This window comes from Myotis lucifugus, unplaced genomic scaffold (assembly GCF_000147115.1).
Source record: "Myotis lucifugus unplaced genomic scaffold, Myoluc2.0 scaffold_108, whole genome shotgun sequence".
NCBI lineage: Eukaryota > Metazoa > Chordata > Mammalia > Chiroptera > Vespertilionidae > Myotis > Myotis lucifugus.
This window is the reverse complement of record NW_005871156.1, coordinates 516,915-532,818: the sequence shown is the minus strand read 5'-3', so window position 1 is coordinate 532,818 and position 15,904 is coordinate 516,915. Positions and strand designations below refer to the sequence as shown.

The window sequence follows — 15,904 nt, the reverse complement described above, 5'->3', positions numbered from 1 at the left end:
TTTTTTTTTTTAATGTATTTTTAACCCTAGCTGGTTTGGCTCAGTGGATAGAGCGTTGGCCTGTGGACTGAAGGGTCCCAGGTTCGATTTTGGCCAAGGGCACATGCCTGGGTTTCGGGCTTGAACTCCAGTAGGGGGCGTGCAGGGGGCAGCCAATCAATGATTCTCTCTCTTCATTGATGTTTCTCTCTCTCCCTCTCTCTTCCTCTCTGAAATCAATAAACATATGTATTTTTTTAAAAATAAAATTGTATTTTTATTGATTTCAGAGAGGAAGGTAGATGGAGAGAGAGAGAAACATCAATGATGAGAGATTGATCGGCTGCCTCCTGCACACACCCCACTGGGGATCGAGCTCACAACCCAGGTATGTGCCCTGACCGGGAATTGAACCATGACCTCCTGGTTCATAGGTTGATGATACTCAACCACTGAACCACACCTGCAGTCATTGGTTGATTCTTGTATGTGCCCTGACCAGGCATCTAACTGCAACCTTAGTGTATCAGGAATGCTCTAACAACTGAACAAACTACCCAGTCATGGTGGAAATGATTAAAAAAAAAAAAAAGAAAAAAAGTAAGTCCCTTTGAAATGAGTTCCGCTCTCCTGGGATTTAATATATACGTACCATTGTTGAGTAACAAATTGGCAACAACCAGAATTTGGTGGCACCTAATACTGAAGAAGGTGTGAGATCAACTCTCCTCTCAAATCAAAATTTTCTGATTTGATAGTTAGATCTGATCCCAGATTATTAGGATAAACAAGAGTACTTGCTTCAAGGAGAAACTAGTCAGCCTTTTCTTTCTTTTTTAAATTATCAGGCTTCTTTAAATATATATATTGATCTCAGAGAGAAGGGAGAGATAGAAACGTCAATGATGAGAGAATCATTGATTGGCTGCACACCCCCAACTGGGGATCAAGCCTGAAACCAAGGAATCGAACCATGACCTTCTGGTTCACAGGTCACTGCTTAACCGCTGAGCCACGCCAGCTGGGCTAGTCAGCCTTTTCTATCCACCTTTTTCCTCTTCCAAACGAAAGTGAACAGCCAACAAACATTTTCTAACAAGTTTGATTTTTTTCCTTTGTCACATGTGTGGTCATTTCACATTTGCTTTGCTAATAGTTCTTTCCCACTAGGGTTGACATTTCACATGACTTGAAATAGCCCAAAATTGTTCCAAATTTAGGCAGAGCTAACTTATATTCTCACATAAGCCACAATTCCCCCAAATGCTCTTTTTTAAATCCTCACCTGAGGATATTTTTCCATTGATTTTTAGAGAGTGGAAGAGAAGGGGAGAGACAGGGAAACATCGATGTGAGAGACACATCGATTGGTTGACTCTCAAATGTGGGGGATTAAGTCTGCAACACAGATACCTGCCATTGACCTGAATTGAACCCAGGACCCTTCAGCCTATGAGCCAAGCCAAACGCTCCATCCACTGAGCCAAACTGGCTAGGGCACCCGTAGAATATTCTTAAGACTTCTGGCTAGCTCCTTCTGGAATGTTCTATCTGCCAGTAGGGTCAGCTACATAATTTGTGTGGCCTAGTGTGAAATGAAAATGTATGGCCCATTTTCATAAAAGGAAAAAAGTTTGTTCTTTTCTGAAGTTGCTCTCTCAACCTGGTTGTTTTTATTTGCTACTGTTTTTGTGCTCTCAGGCATGGAAATACTCAAGGGGTAAGTGCAAGCCCTCACAAGTGCCCAGGACTGTGCCCTGAGACAGCATGCATTTCCTAGTCTGGGAAAATGTGATCTAATGGTGGAGAACAGACTAAATCAGACTCAACTAACTTAGTCCTCAGTCTTCTATTGGCTGCATTCTGCTCTACAGCAGTGCCTTGAGGCAAAAAAAATGCCTCAAGGTACAGCCATCTCAAGGGGAGGGAGGGTTACAGGGTAACAGGAAACTGAGAAGAAAAAAACATTGGTTAGGAGATCAAAATATTATCCCTGTATGCACATCAGTGTCTGAGAACTGTATTAATGATCGAGCCCCCAGAGAGTTGATCTACTCTTTGTGAGTTAATAAATCAGGTCTTGAGGTAAGGCTAAGTGCCAGTCAGACTAAGCTCTGAGGCGAGTTGATACCATGGGGATTTCCATGGGTAGCCAGTTTGTCTTGCTATGGTGACTCCATTCTGTCTTCCTGCATATGCTTCTAGAAAGTCATGTACCCTTAACGGTTCAGGGGCCCAAATGGGAGTGATGGTATGGTTAGTTAGGGAGGGGAGGAGAGGTTGGGCCTCACCCTTTTCCCCTCCCTTCCTTCACACCCCGTTTTATTGCATCACAAAATGCCTTTCATCATCAGGGTCAATTCCAGGCCCCTGCCTTAGGAGGGAAAACCCCCAGCCTTCTGTACATTCAGAAAAGGATATTTACCATATGAAGCCAGCCTTGAGGATGCCTTCATTTAAAGTTCAGAGATCAACCTGCCCCACTCCATATAAGGCCAGATTTTACAAGAGGGTGTTTCCTACTTCCTCAACTCACTGGCAGTCCAGCATTAAAAGAAACCAAAACAGGTCCCTCACTTTAGTCAGACAAAGAATTAGAAATGATTCTTTCCTGACTCAGAGGGAGGGGCCCAGTACCCACACACTGGCAACCACATAATACAGAAGAGGAGGGTTGGAGTGGGGCCAGAAAGTACCAGGCCTCGTTTGGTGTCCTCTCCAACAGCAGCTGCCCAATGTCTTTAGAGCCCACCTCTTCCCTGGAGAGTTCCCTCCTACTTGAGAGTTGCAGTCACCCTCTGCCTGACCTGGACCATGTTCCTGTGATCTCTTGAGCTTTGTGAAAAAGAAGAGTGAGAAAGCTAAGGGCCTCTTATTTATCAACATTGCCCTTTTCTTGTCAGCAGCATTTATGTTATTAACCACCTTCCTCTGAAAATCCTTTTCCTTTTTGGGTATATTTTCTCTCTTCTGATTCATTCGTTTATTCAATCAGCAAACATTCACTGAGCGCCTGTAGTACAACAGGCACAGTATTGGATTCAGGGAACACGAGCGTAAGACACCTGGTCTCTGCCTTCAGGTTTGTGACTCACAAAGGATCTCCCCATTACCTGGCTACTCCACTTCTACTTCTCCCTCTCAGTTCTCAAAGGTGACATCTCCTAAGGCTTTTTCTTTTGTCCTTCATGTCTTCACTCCCATAATACCAATATCACCAGTTACAACAGTCCCTTAAATCCTACCCCTCAATCTAAAACTCTCTCCCAACCTTCAAAACTGATTTTCCAATTGACCAGTTATTTCTACCTAGATGTTGCAATAACTCAATTCATAAGGTCCAAAAAAGAAATTTTCCAACTTTCCATCACCCCCACCCCAACCTGCCTCACTTCTCCTCATCACCTTACCCTTCTGACTTCAGTTCTTATACCCATGAAACACTCCTTTCCAAAGTATCCAGGGTAAAGAAGTTTGGGGTTTTTTGGACTCCTTACTCATGCCTCTGCCCTTCCACAGCCAATCAATGGTCAACTTCAATCAATTCTACAGCCGTGCTGTGTCCCACAGATGTGTCATTTCCATCCCTACCACCACCCTAGCTGAGTATCTCCTGAACTGCTAACTAGTTCCCTGTCTGGTTTCCATGATTCAGACTTTCCCTCTTTTTAATCCAGAGCTCCCTGCATGTCTTTTTCTTGGCTGAAAAGTCTTCAGGGGTTCACCATTTTCACCAGAATAAAATGCAGAATCCAAAACCTGACATCCAAGACCTCATTAAAACAGCCCTGTCCTTTCCCACATTTCCTAGTTTTCCTGCGGCCCTCAGCATCAGTCAAATTGAACCACTATGTTCTCCTTCTTTGCTCAGGCTGTTTGCTCTGCCTAACATGCCTCTCTAACTCCTATTTTCCCTGATCCAAATCAAAGCCCAACCCAAACCTTTCCTATTCCGTGAAGCCTTCTCTTCTCCCCAATAGTTGGGAATTTTTTCTTCTTCTCTAAAGAACCACAGCCCTCAATATATACCTCTCTGAGACCCACATATCCTGGTTTGTCTTACCTCTCCTGGTGAATTGTAAACTTGAGGACAAGAGAAGCTGATTTCCCACTGCATCTTCCATACTCTAGGAGAGAATCTTATGTAGAGTAGCAACAAAATAGAGTAGAAAGAGCAAGATCTTAGAATGAGAGGCCCTGGTTACTGGAGCCTGAAGAAAGTTTGTCATAAGAATAGATGTTATGCCCTAGCTGGTTTGGCTCAGTGGATAGAATATCTGTCTGAGGACTGAAAGGTCCCGGGTTTGATTCCAGTCAAGGGCACATGCTGGAGTTGCGGGTTTGATCCCCAGTAGGGGGTGTGCAGGAGGTATCCAACAGATGATTCTCTCTCATCATTGACGTTTCTCTTTCTCTCCCTCTCTCTTCCTCTCTGAAATCAATAAAAAATATATTTTTTAAAAAATAGATGTTATGAGTGGGACTGGGTGGGCACTGAATATCAGGTCCTGAATGACAAAGATTTCCATGAGGTATTTTTTTAAATTCCATTTTTTAAAATATATTTTTATTATTTTTATTGATTTTGAGAGAGAGGAGGAGAGGAGAGAGAAACATCAATGTGTGAGTGAAACATCAATCAGCCACCTCCCGCATGCCCCTACCAGGCATTGAATCCACAACCCAGGCATTTGCCCTGACCAGGAATTGAACCAGCAAAATTTTGATGTCCAACCGAGTCACACCGGCCAGGGCTATTATCTTATGTGTTTGTGATATGTGGAGTCCTCTAAAGTATAGCTTCCAGAGTAGGTGATTCTCTTGCTTGGGTCTAAGTATTAGAAGTAACAATCTAGTAAGCAAGGCAAAACAAAGCAGGAAAAAGAGATTTCACTACTTTTTTTTTTGCTGCAAAAAACTTTATTGTTTCATTTGGTCCAATGCATTGGAGAGGGCTCCAGAGTGGTTAAAACAGGGGTCCTCAAACTTTTTAAACAGGGGGCCAGTTCACTGTTCCTCAGACCGTTGGAGGGCCAGACTATAGTTTAAAAAAAAACTATGAACAAATTCCTATGCACACTGCACATATCTTATTTTGAAGTAAAAAAACAAAATGGGAACAAATACAATATTTGTATTTGCATGTGGCCCGCGGGCTGTAGTTTGAGGACCCCTGGGTTAAAACAATGGCTAGTAGTTTCTGGAAGAGGCTCAAGTAAAAGCCAAAGACAACAGGGGGATGCAGAGGGGCCTCTGTAAGGCCTCTGGGCTCCAAAGGCTCCTAGTCGTGCTTGAGGATGAGCCTTTCGAAGAGATACTCGCCCAGCCCAGCCTGGGGGGCAGCCAGCCTTCGGATGTTAGTCAGGTGGTCACCCATCTTGTTGATCAGTTTCACCTCCTCATCCAGGAAGTGGTTCTCCAGGAAGTGGCAGAGATGAGGGTCTGCACAGGTAGAACCCAGGGCATGCAGCTCCAAAAGGGTCTGGTTCAGGTTCTTCTCTAAGGCCAGGGCGGCTTCCATGGCATTCTGAGTTTTGCCCCAGTCTTCTTGGGAAGGTTTCTTCACATCCGGGAAGAGAATGCGGCCGCCACGCTTGTTTTGCAACTTAAAGAGATGCTCAGCGCCCTCTCGCTTCTTCTCTGCCAACTCGAGGAAGAAGTGGCCCACACCCTCCAGAGCCACATCATCACGGTCGAAATAGTAGCCCAGAGAGAGGTAGGTATAGGAGGCCCGCAGATGCAGGTTGGCCAGGCGATTGACCGCAGCCTCCACCTCGGTGGAATAATTCTGATGAATTTGGGAGCTCATGGTTGTTTAGCAATAAGGAGTTAAGGTAGGAAAAAACCAGTGTCCTGGAGGTGGTTCTGAAGGTGGTGACTGAATGAGACACAGGAAAGTGGCCGGAGGCTGGAAGAAGGGGAATCCCTGGGTCTGTTCTGTCCAAACACTGTTGAAGCAAGAGACAGATCCGGTACCTCTGAGTGCACTGCGACTACTTTTTCTTTTTTGTAACACTGGTCTAATTTCAAATCTAGAAGCAAAAGCAATTCATAGAAAACTTTTTTATGATTAGAAAAATCATAAAATCTTGTTAGAAAAGTTTGCAAACCAGTTCAGCCAGTGTTGCTAAATGGCTGAGCGTCAACCCATGAGTCAGGAGGTCATGGTTCGATTCCAGGTCAGGGTACATATCCGGTTGAAGGCTTGATCCCCAGTAGGGAAAGTACAGGAGGTGGCCAATTGATGATTCTCTCTCATCATGGATGTTTCTCTCTCTCTCTCTCTCTCTCCCTCCCTCCCTCTCTCTCTCTCTCTCTCTCTCCCTCTCCCTCTCCCTCTCCCTCTCCCTTCCTCTCTGAAACCAACAAAAACATTTTTTTTCTAAATTGCAAACCAGTGGTGGGGGGAGGGTGTTAAGGAATTGGGGGGATTGAGCAAAAAAGAAAAAAGAGAGAGAAAGAACTCATGGACATGAACAACAGCATGGTGATTGGTGGGGTGGGGGCGTGGAAGAGGGCATAGAGGGAATAAATGGTGATGGAGAAAAAGAAGAAAAAAGTTTGCAAACCAATAGCCTGATTATACTTAATGGAGTAATTCTAGAGTTATTCCTTTAAAGTCAAGTCTAGAGCAAGGAACGAATGGGCACTATTTTTAAACATTGTTCTAGAAATTCTAGGGACTAAAGTAAGATAAGAAATAGAAATAAGAGCTCTAGATATCTGAAAGACAAAAGTATCATTATTTGTAGATGATATGCTACTTCACCTAAAAACACAAGAAAATTTTCTGAAAACCACTAGTATAGGCAAATTCATAATTATGCATATCACAATTATAAAATGGTCCTATATAATAAAAGACTAATATTCAAATAGACCGAACAACCGGTCGCTATGATGTGTGCTGACCACCAAGGGGAATACATGAACATGTCAGGCGTCAGCAGCAGAGCATAGAACATGGCAGGCAGCGGCAGCGGCAGCGGCAGGATGGTGGAGCAGGTGAGTGGGGGTGCCAGACCAAGGCGGGGCACTGGTCGCTGTCATCAGGGCAAGCCTCTGGTGGTTGCTGAAAATTCTTTGCTCCCACATGCTGCAGTCCAGCCCAGCGCTTGCACCTACTGCTCACACCCACTGCCGGCGCCCAGCGCTGGCCCCAATTGCTCAGCACCATCAGCGGGTGCGAGCAGCGGCTGCCAGCCCTGATCGCCTCTGAGGGCTTCTCTACCTCCCCCTGCTCCTAAGGGGCGATCGGGGCCGGCAGCTGCCTCTCACACCCGCTGCCAGCAATGGCCCTGCTGGCACCCGCAGCCGGCACCCGGCGCCAGTCCTGATCACTTGGCACCGTCAGCGGGTGCGAGCGGCGGCTGTCGGCCCTAATTGCCCCTCAGGCTGACGGCATGAAGCAATTGGGGCTGACGCCAGCAGTGGGTGCAAGCAGAGCCCGCACCGTCAGTGTGGGAGCGGCGGTGGCGGGAGCGGGGCTGCCAGCGGACAGGGGACTGGGGGCTGTGGCAGGAGGGGCTGGGTGAGGGCGTGGAGGATGAGCTGAGACCCACCCGTGTTCACCGCAGCCTCTTGGCACACAGTTCCTTTCAAGGTGCACGAATATGTGCACTGGGTCCCTAGTTAGAAAATAAAAAGATTGCCCTAGCTGGTTTGGCTCAGTAGATAGAGCATTGACCTGCAGACTGAAGGGTCCCGGGTTTGATTCCAGTCAAGGGCATATGCCTGGGTTGCGGGCTCAATCCCCAGTGTGGGGCATGCAGGAGGCAACTGATCAATGATTCTCTCTCATCATTGATGTTTCTATCTCTCTCTATCTCTCGCTTCCTCTCTGAAATCAATTTAAAAAATTAAAAAAGAAAAAGATTTTTCTATATGCCAATAATATATAGCTAAAAAATATAATGGTAGCTGGGGTGGGTGTGGCTCAGTTGGTTGGAGCATTGTCACTACACCAAAAGGTGATGGGTTCAATTCCTGGTCAGGGTACCTACCTCCAGGTGGGTTTGATCCCTGGTCAGGCCATGTGCAGAAGGCAACAGATGGATGTTTCTCGCATCGATGTATTTCTCTTTCTAAAATCAATAAAGTAAGCCCTGGCCGGTGCTCAGTGGTTAGAGCATCAGCCAGAAGACCGAAGGGTTACGGGTTCGATTCCCACTCAAGGGCACATACCTTAAATGCAGGCTCTATTCCTGGCCCTGGTCAGGGCAGGGCATATGCAGGAGGCAACTAATCAATGTGTCTCTCTCACATCAATGTTTCTCTCTCTTTCCCCTCACTGTCTAAAAAAATCAATGGAAAGGATATATTCAGGTGAGGATTAAAAATAAAAATAAAATAAATAAGGTAAAATTTATTTAAAATATATAATGGTAAAATAAATTTTAAAACTCTTATATGAGAAACATGCAGAGCCTTTGTGAAGAAAACTACCAAACTTTACCTAAAAACCTAAAAGAATAACTAGAAAAACATTCTGATTTGCCTGGAAAAACTAAATATTATTTCAATGTATGTGTGTGTGTGTGTGTGTGTATGTGTGTTCTCAACACCACTGAGCAATTTTCTAATTCTTAGTAGACATTGACTGGGTGTCCTACAATTTAACTTAATTCTAACACTATCTACCCTGAGGATCGATGTTTCTCTTATATTGATGTCTCTCTCTCTCTCTAAAAAAACATATCCTCAGGTGAGGATAGAAAACCAAATTGTGATCACTGTATAAAAATAGAGAGGCCAGGCCCTGGCTGGTGTTTCCAAGTGGTTAGAGTATCAGTCCGTGCACTGAAGGTCTTGGGTTCAATTCCCAGTCAAGGGTATATTTCTGGGTTACAGATCAATCACTGGCACCAGTTGGCATGTACACAGGAGGCAACCGATTGATGTGTCTCACATTGATTTCTCTCTCCTCTCTCTCTCTCTCTCTCTCCCCCCACCCTTCCCTTCCACTCTCTCTAAAAATCAATGGAAAAAATATCCACAGGGAAGAATTAACAACAAAAAGAATAAAGAAGCTAGTCCACAGAATAAAATTTTAAAATCAAATCTATTTATACATATATAAGGGTTTAAAATATGGCTAATGTAAAATTTCTAATTGGTGGGATAAGGACGGTTTATTCCATAATGGATGTTGGACAACTAACCACTTGTAACAAGATTTAGGTTATTTACTTACCTCATACCATGTATCAAAATTAATTCCAGAGAGATTAAATATTTATGTATAAAAATGTCTACCCAGAGAGAACTGTTGATAAATTATTTTATATCTGTAAGATGAAATACTATGAAGTCATTTAAAACTATAAGAAAAATATTTTATGGCATGAAGAGATGAACGCAATACAATGTCAGCTGAAGAGAGCAGGTTACAGAATACCATGTATAGTACCATTTTACTCAGAATTTTATGTTAAATGCACATTTGGTTAGAGTAATAACTAGAAAGACACAGGTCAAAAGTTAGCAGTAGCTTTTGGATTTTTTTTTTTTAGTTCTTTTTTTCTTTTTTTTGCTCAATCCTTCTACCCCCAGCAGTAATTTTTTTGAGTGGTAAAAACTATAGGCAATCTATACTTTTTTGCTAATCTGAATTTTTAAAAATATTAAACATGTATTTCTTCTTAAAAAATAAAATTTATTTGCCTGGCTGGCATGGCTCAGTGGTTGAGCATCGACCTAAGAACCAGGAGGTCACAGTTCAATTCCAGGTTAGGGCACATGCCCAGGTAGCAGACTCGATCCCCAGCAGAGGCATGCAGGAAGCAGCCAATCAATGATTCTCTCTCTTGTCATTAATGTTTCTATTGCTCTCTCCCTCTCTGAAATCAATAAAAAAAAGTTTTTTTAATTAACCAATGAATGCATAAATAAGTTGGACAACAAATCAATATTTTTCTCTCCCTCTCTCCCTCTAAAATCAATACATAAAAAATTTTAAAAGGATAAATTCTACTATGCCCAATTGCAAGGTATATTGTTTTCACTGAGACCTTGTATTTCTTAAGTATTTTACATATTACATTATTGTAATGTTAACGTAAAAACATTCAAACCTGTAAAGAATTTCTGTGAATTTATTTGAGCCAAACTGTCAACAATTGCTGGGCAGCAGTATCTCAATGGATTGGGGTAATGCTCCAGAGCAGCGGTTCTCAACCTGTGGTCAAAAGACCCTTTCACAGGGGTCGCCTAAGACCACCGGAAAACACATATATAATTACATACTGTTTTTGTGATTAATCACTATGCTTTAATTATGTTCAATTTGTAACAATGAAATTGGGGGTCACCACAACATGAGGAACTGTATTAAAGGGTCGTGGCATTAGGAAGGTTGAGAATCACTGCTCCAGAGAATGGCGTTTTTTCCCATCTATTTTTATATATTGCAATCAAAGGAGGGGAAGTAGGTGGGTTACATGAAATCCACTGGTGATAGATTAGAGAGGTGGGAGAAAGCAAAGCGGGGAAACCTCCGGGATTGGATAAAAAGTAAAATGTGAGACACATACATAGGTGGGGGATAGTTACGTCAACAATTAACATGTTAACAATAACAATGAAGGAATTTGTGGTATCTGTCCTGGTGCCTAGGCACATTAGGTTGTGCCCCAAAGGGTATGGAAAAAGGGAAGTTACAAGTTACCCAGACATTTCAAAGATATGTTATCATTAATGCAAAAAGACAGATAGGCTCAGTTAAGGTAAAGGTTGACCTTGTCAGTGAAGATACTAGCCTAACAACTGCTTTTAGTTAGTGTAATTTCAGACCATCCTTTGTGGTTACTTTAGGTCTCTGAGTTTGCAAGACCGTCATGCAGACCTTCCCTGACCTTGTCAGGTTAGCATATGGACTCTTTTGTCCACATAATCTTTCATAGAAATGTTATGGGACAGGTAATAAAAACATAAAATAATCCCTGTTTTTCTAATGAGGCAATGAAGGCCCCCAAGTCAATCATCTAATAAGCATCAGGACTAGGTTTTGAAGGCACATCTGTCTTTCTTTTTTTTAAATATATTTTTATTGATTTCAGAAAGGAGGGGAGAGTGGGAGAGAGAGATGGAAACATCAACGATGAGAGAGAATCATCGATCGGCTGCCTCCTTCACACCCCCTATTAGGGACCGAGCCCGCAACCCAGGCATGTGCCCCCAACTGGAATTGAACCTGGGATCTTTCAGTCTGGAGCTGACGCTCTATCCACTGAGCCAAACCAGTTAGGGCGGCACATTTGTCTTTAAAGTTCATGCCCTTATTTGTAATACTAAAGACTGGAAATAACCTAAATGTCCCTCAGTGGTAACCAGTTAAGTTACAGTACATACCTACACTGTAAAACTCTGCACCTTAAAAATAAAAATGAGAATGCTTTCTACTTGTTTCCAAGATAAAGTGTTAGTGGAAAAAAAACCCAACAAGGTTCAGAAGTTATGTATAGCATCATACCATTTATGTTAAATTGAAGTAAGGAAGAGTATATATTTGTTTTAGAAGGATAAACCAAAACCTAATAACAGGGTTATCTATTTGGGGTAGAGGAAATAGGCGGATGGGGCACAGGAGAAGCAGAAAGACTTTTCCCTATATATCTTTAATGTATTTTTTAGTTTTAAGCCATGCAAATGAATTACCTATTCAAATACACATAAACATTTAAAAAGCAAAATAAAGTAAAATAAAACAAAACTCCTGATCTTTCCACTCTTCCAAGACATCTCTGGAGGGCAGTTTGTGTCCCCATTTCAAGGAGTCACACAGGGTAGCAGGCCTCTGGACTCCTTAGGCCAGCAGTTCTCAACCTGTGGGTCTTGACCCCTTTGGGGGTCGAACAACCCTTTCACAGAGGTCACCTAAGACCATTGGAAAACACATATATAAGTACATATTGTTTTTGTGATGAATCACTATGCTTTAATTATGTTCAATTTGTAACAATGAAAATATATCCTGCATATCAGATATTTACATTACGATCCATAACAGTAGCAAAATTACAGTTATGAAGTAGCAATGAAAAGAATTTTATGGTTGGGGGTCACCACAACATGAGGAACTGTATTAAAGGGTCGTGGCATTAGGAAGGTTGAGAACCACTGCCTTAGGTGGTTCTAACCAAGGCAGCACACAGGCCAGGAAGTCTGCTCTGCCAGGGAGCAGCTCCAGGCCAAGCACACCCACTTCCCTTATCCTTGACTTAGAAAAACAAAGGCAATAGGCAAATCCACTTGTCAGCGTTTCTGAAGCCAGCTGTTAACCTATCCTCTTCCTGCCCCTCTTTCTTTTCTTCCTTTTTCCAGAAAAACCTGGAAAGCTCTGCAAAACTTTGCAAAATGCCGTACTAGCTCTGGTTGCCTTCTATTTATTTATTTTTCTCTTCTGGCCTGTGTCATCCTCTCAGGCAAGGACCGCAGTCTGACTTCCTGCCAGCTCGCCTGCTGGGTTCATTAGAGTGTCTTTAAAAAAAAAATCTGTATTTTCCTAAGACTACAAACCTCAAGTTAGAGGTAATTTTTTTTTCAACTTCCTACCCAAAGTAGGACATCCCAGTTGTAAAATTTAGCAGAGTCTTTGGTTTTAAAACACAATCCCGTGGTTTCACTTTGTTCATCCAATCAACTTGGGACTGACAGCTCTCATAAAATATCTGCTCTGGCTAAGAATTCCACAAAGCAGGTCTATTTATGTGTGAAGTCTAGCAGCACAGAGAGCCCCAGTAAATTTCCATTTAGCAATTCAGTGACTGTTAATAGACACCTATTATGTATGTATCCATGGCCATCTGAGGCCCTGTGCTGGGAACTGAAACAAACATGAGACCCAGATCCTGCTCCCAACCCCTAACAATCCTATTAGGATACCTTCAGCTCATAAATGTCTCTGAACTCATTTTGTTCTTTAAATCCATTTGCAAGGTATAAACTACATCACTCACTAAATTATGAACATTTTCATGATTAGCTGTGTCAGAAATATGATTTATAGGAATGGCTTTCTCCCTTTTTTAAGGTTTCGGGAATAATTTTTATATTGCAAACATTATAGCCATGGTTCAAACTCTAGATAACGTAATCCACATAAGATTCACTAACCTTTCAGGGTGTTAATAACAGTGTCATAGCTTTCAGCTCTCATTAGTTAGAACTCCTTGGCTAATGTGCAGGAAATTTAAGATGTATGCCAGGTGTGTTCAATGAAAGGTTTTGTGCAAATCATATGTGAGTCTAAAAGCAAGTCTCTCTCAGCAGTGATGAGCTTGGCAGGGATTCAGGTGTCTAACACTGTGCCATATACCTCCCCCGAGAATGCTGGGCTAGAACACAACCATCAGGTGTTGTTAAATTTGCTGGGAACACAGAGCAGAAGGCTGCATGGAGACTGCATGTCCATTCTCTATTACATGTGTACAGTGTCACCAGGAATACTACTACAGGATTCATTCTGTACTGGTTTATTCTCAAAGGAAAACCCCAACCAGGTTGAGGATAATGAACATCACAGACTGTAAAAAGCAGCAAGAAGCTATTGCACCACTGTGGCTTCCACATATCCACACAAAACACATCAGCAGGAAGAAGGAGTTATGTTACTCAGGTTTCCTCTCAGGACATCCTGGCTTGAAACACAGTTCTGTCACTAATATAAATGACAGATGGGAAACTGCCAGAGCATGTCCTTGAAAATCTCAGGAATCCATCAGCTTGCAAAGGAGAGCTCAAAAGATGACATGAAAATTACCCATTCCCATTAATGACAGGTCACTTTTTTTTTCTAGGTGAAGAGAAACATTGGAACCTATGGGCCTGGTGAAGGCTCCATGCACAGATTCTGAGCACATAGGGCCTTGTCTTAAAAAGCCTTGGACCAAATTTGTCATAAAAATGTGACAAACTCGGCACAAGCATTACTGCATACAGTGGCAAGCCCCATTTTGCTTGTGACTTTGAAGATTGCCTGAGTTCCCCAATGCCCATGGACTTTGCCAAATACTGTTGTACAGCACAGACAGTTCAGTTCAGTAAAACAGTATGAGACTATGCTGTAACCGGTTTGGCTCAGTGGATAGAGCATCGGCCTGCGGACCGAAAGGTCCCAGGTTCGATTCCGGTCAAGGGCATGTGCCTTGGTTGCGGGCACATCCCCAGTAGGAGGTGTGCAGGAGACGGCTGATCCATGTTTCTCGCTCATCAATGTTTCTAACTCTCTATCTCTCTCCCTTCCTCTCTGTAAAAAATCAATATAATATATATTAAAAAAAAAAAACACAGTATGAGACTATACACTGAACAGTATATGCTGTCTCCCTGGGGGAACCAGAGGATGAAAAAGGATCCATTAAAACAAGGGTGTAGGTCAGGGCCCTGTTCTCCAGGCTTGCCATGTCAAACTCAGGATCAGACAGAGCACTCATCCATTCATTAACTTATTCATTTACTCATTCAACAAATATTTATAGAACACCCTAAGGTTTCAAGCAATATGCTAGGTGTGGGAATTCAAAAATTTCCGGTCTTTGAGAATTTCACAGCCTAATGGTGCAGAGCCAAGAAAACCAACAGTTACAGTAAGGCACTATGATGAGTGTTTGCACATAGTGGAACTGCTCTTACTATTGTATGTCCTATTTGTTTCAAGCATGGTGGCACACAGAAAGTTTGGGAAGAATAACCAGACACTTGAATACCTGAAGAGTAAGGAGGCATTATCAAGGGGAAGTGTGAAAGGAAATAATGTTCAGGCAGTGTGACCAACATGTGTGAAGGTACACAGAAGAGAGAGAAAACATGGCTCAGGCAGAGCTTCACATGGCTCAGTGTGGATGGAGAATAAAGGGTGAAAGAGGATGGGGTGGAAATTAGAACCAGGTGATCAGGCCCTTATTGTCATGCTAAGGTAAGGGCAGGGCCCTATGTCTGTTTTGTCTTTCATGGGACTTAGTGATGGATACATATTAGTTGAAGACAATGAGGAGCCACTGAAGGTTTTTAAGCAAGGGAGTGAGGTAACCAGGTTTGCAAAGAAGACAGGCATATTGGGGGAAGACTTGAAGAGGGTGAAAATGGAGGCAGGAAAACCAGGTAGGCACCTGCAATGATCTAGGTGAGAGATGAAGATTGGCTAAACCAGTGATGGCGAACCTTTTGAGCTCGGCGTGTCAGCATTTTGAAAAACCCTAACTTAACTCTGGTGCCGTGTCACATATAGAAATTTTTTGATATTTGCAACCATAGTAAAACAAAGATTTGTATTTTTGATATTTTATATATTTAAATGCCATTTAACAAAGAAAAATCAACCAAAAAAATGAGTTCGCGTGTCACCTCTGACATGCGTGTCATAGGTTCGCCATCACTGGTCTAAACTAAGGTAGTGCCAGTGTAGGTGAAGAGAAGTGGGTGACTATAGGACCAGCACATTGTACTGTATAAGAGAGAGGGGGCTGCCATTTTTAGATCAAAGTGTATGGTTACTTTTATGATTTTTCATGTGCACTGTTGACCACATATAGAAAGTATTGGTTGTCCTGGCCAGGTAACACAGTTAGTTAGAGCATTATCCTAATACACCAAGGTTGCGGGTTCGATCCCTGGTAAGGGCACATACAAGAATCAACCATAAATAAGTGGAACAATAAATTGATGATTTTTTCTCTCTCTCTCCCTTCCTCTATCTCTCTAAAATCAATCAATAAAAAAAATGTTTTAAAACACTGGTTAACCTGCAGATTCTTCTAAATCATAGACTCAGATTATAAAGCCGGGCGAGATGCCACTTCTCAGGTCCCCATAGAACTTTTCCTGTGCTTATTCCCACTGCTTCTTCTGTGCAGAGGAAGCAAAAAGGAAAACACAATTCAAAAAAGGAAGACACCTAACTACCTGTAGGTGACCAACTTTCTTCCAC

The 15,904-nt window shown here is 42.6% G+C and overlaps 1 pseudogene; it reads right to left on the bottom strand.

Moving 5' to 3' along the window:
• Positions 1–5,107: 5,107 nt before the first annotated feature.
• On the bottom strand, positions 5,108–5,803 carry LOC106697854 (annotated as a pseudogene).
• Between the last annotated feature and the right edge of the window lie 10,101 nt (positions 5,804–15,904).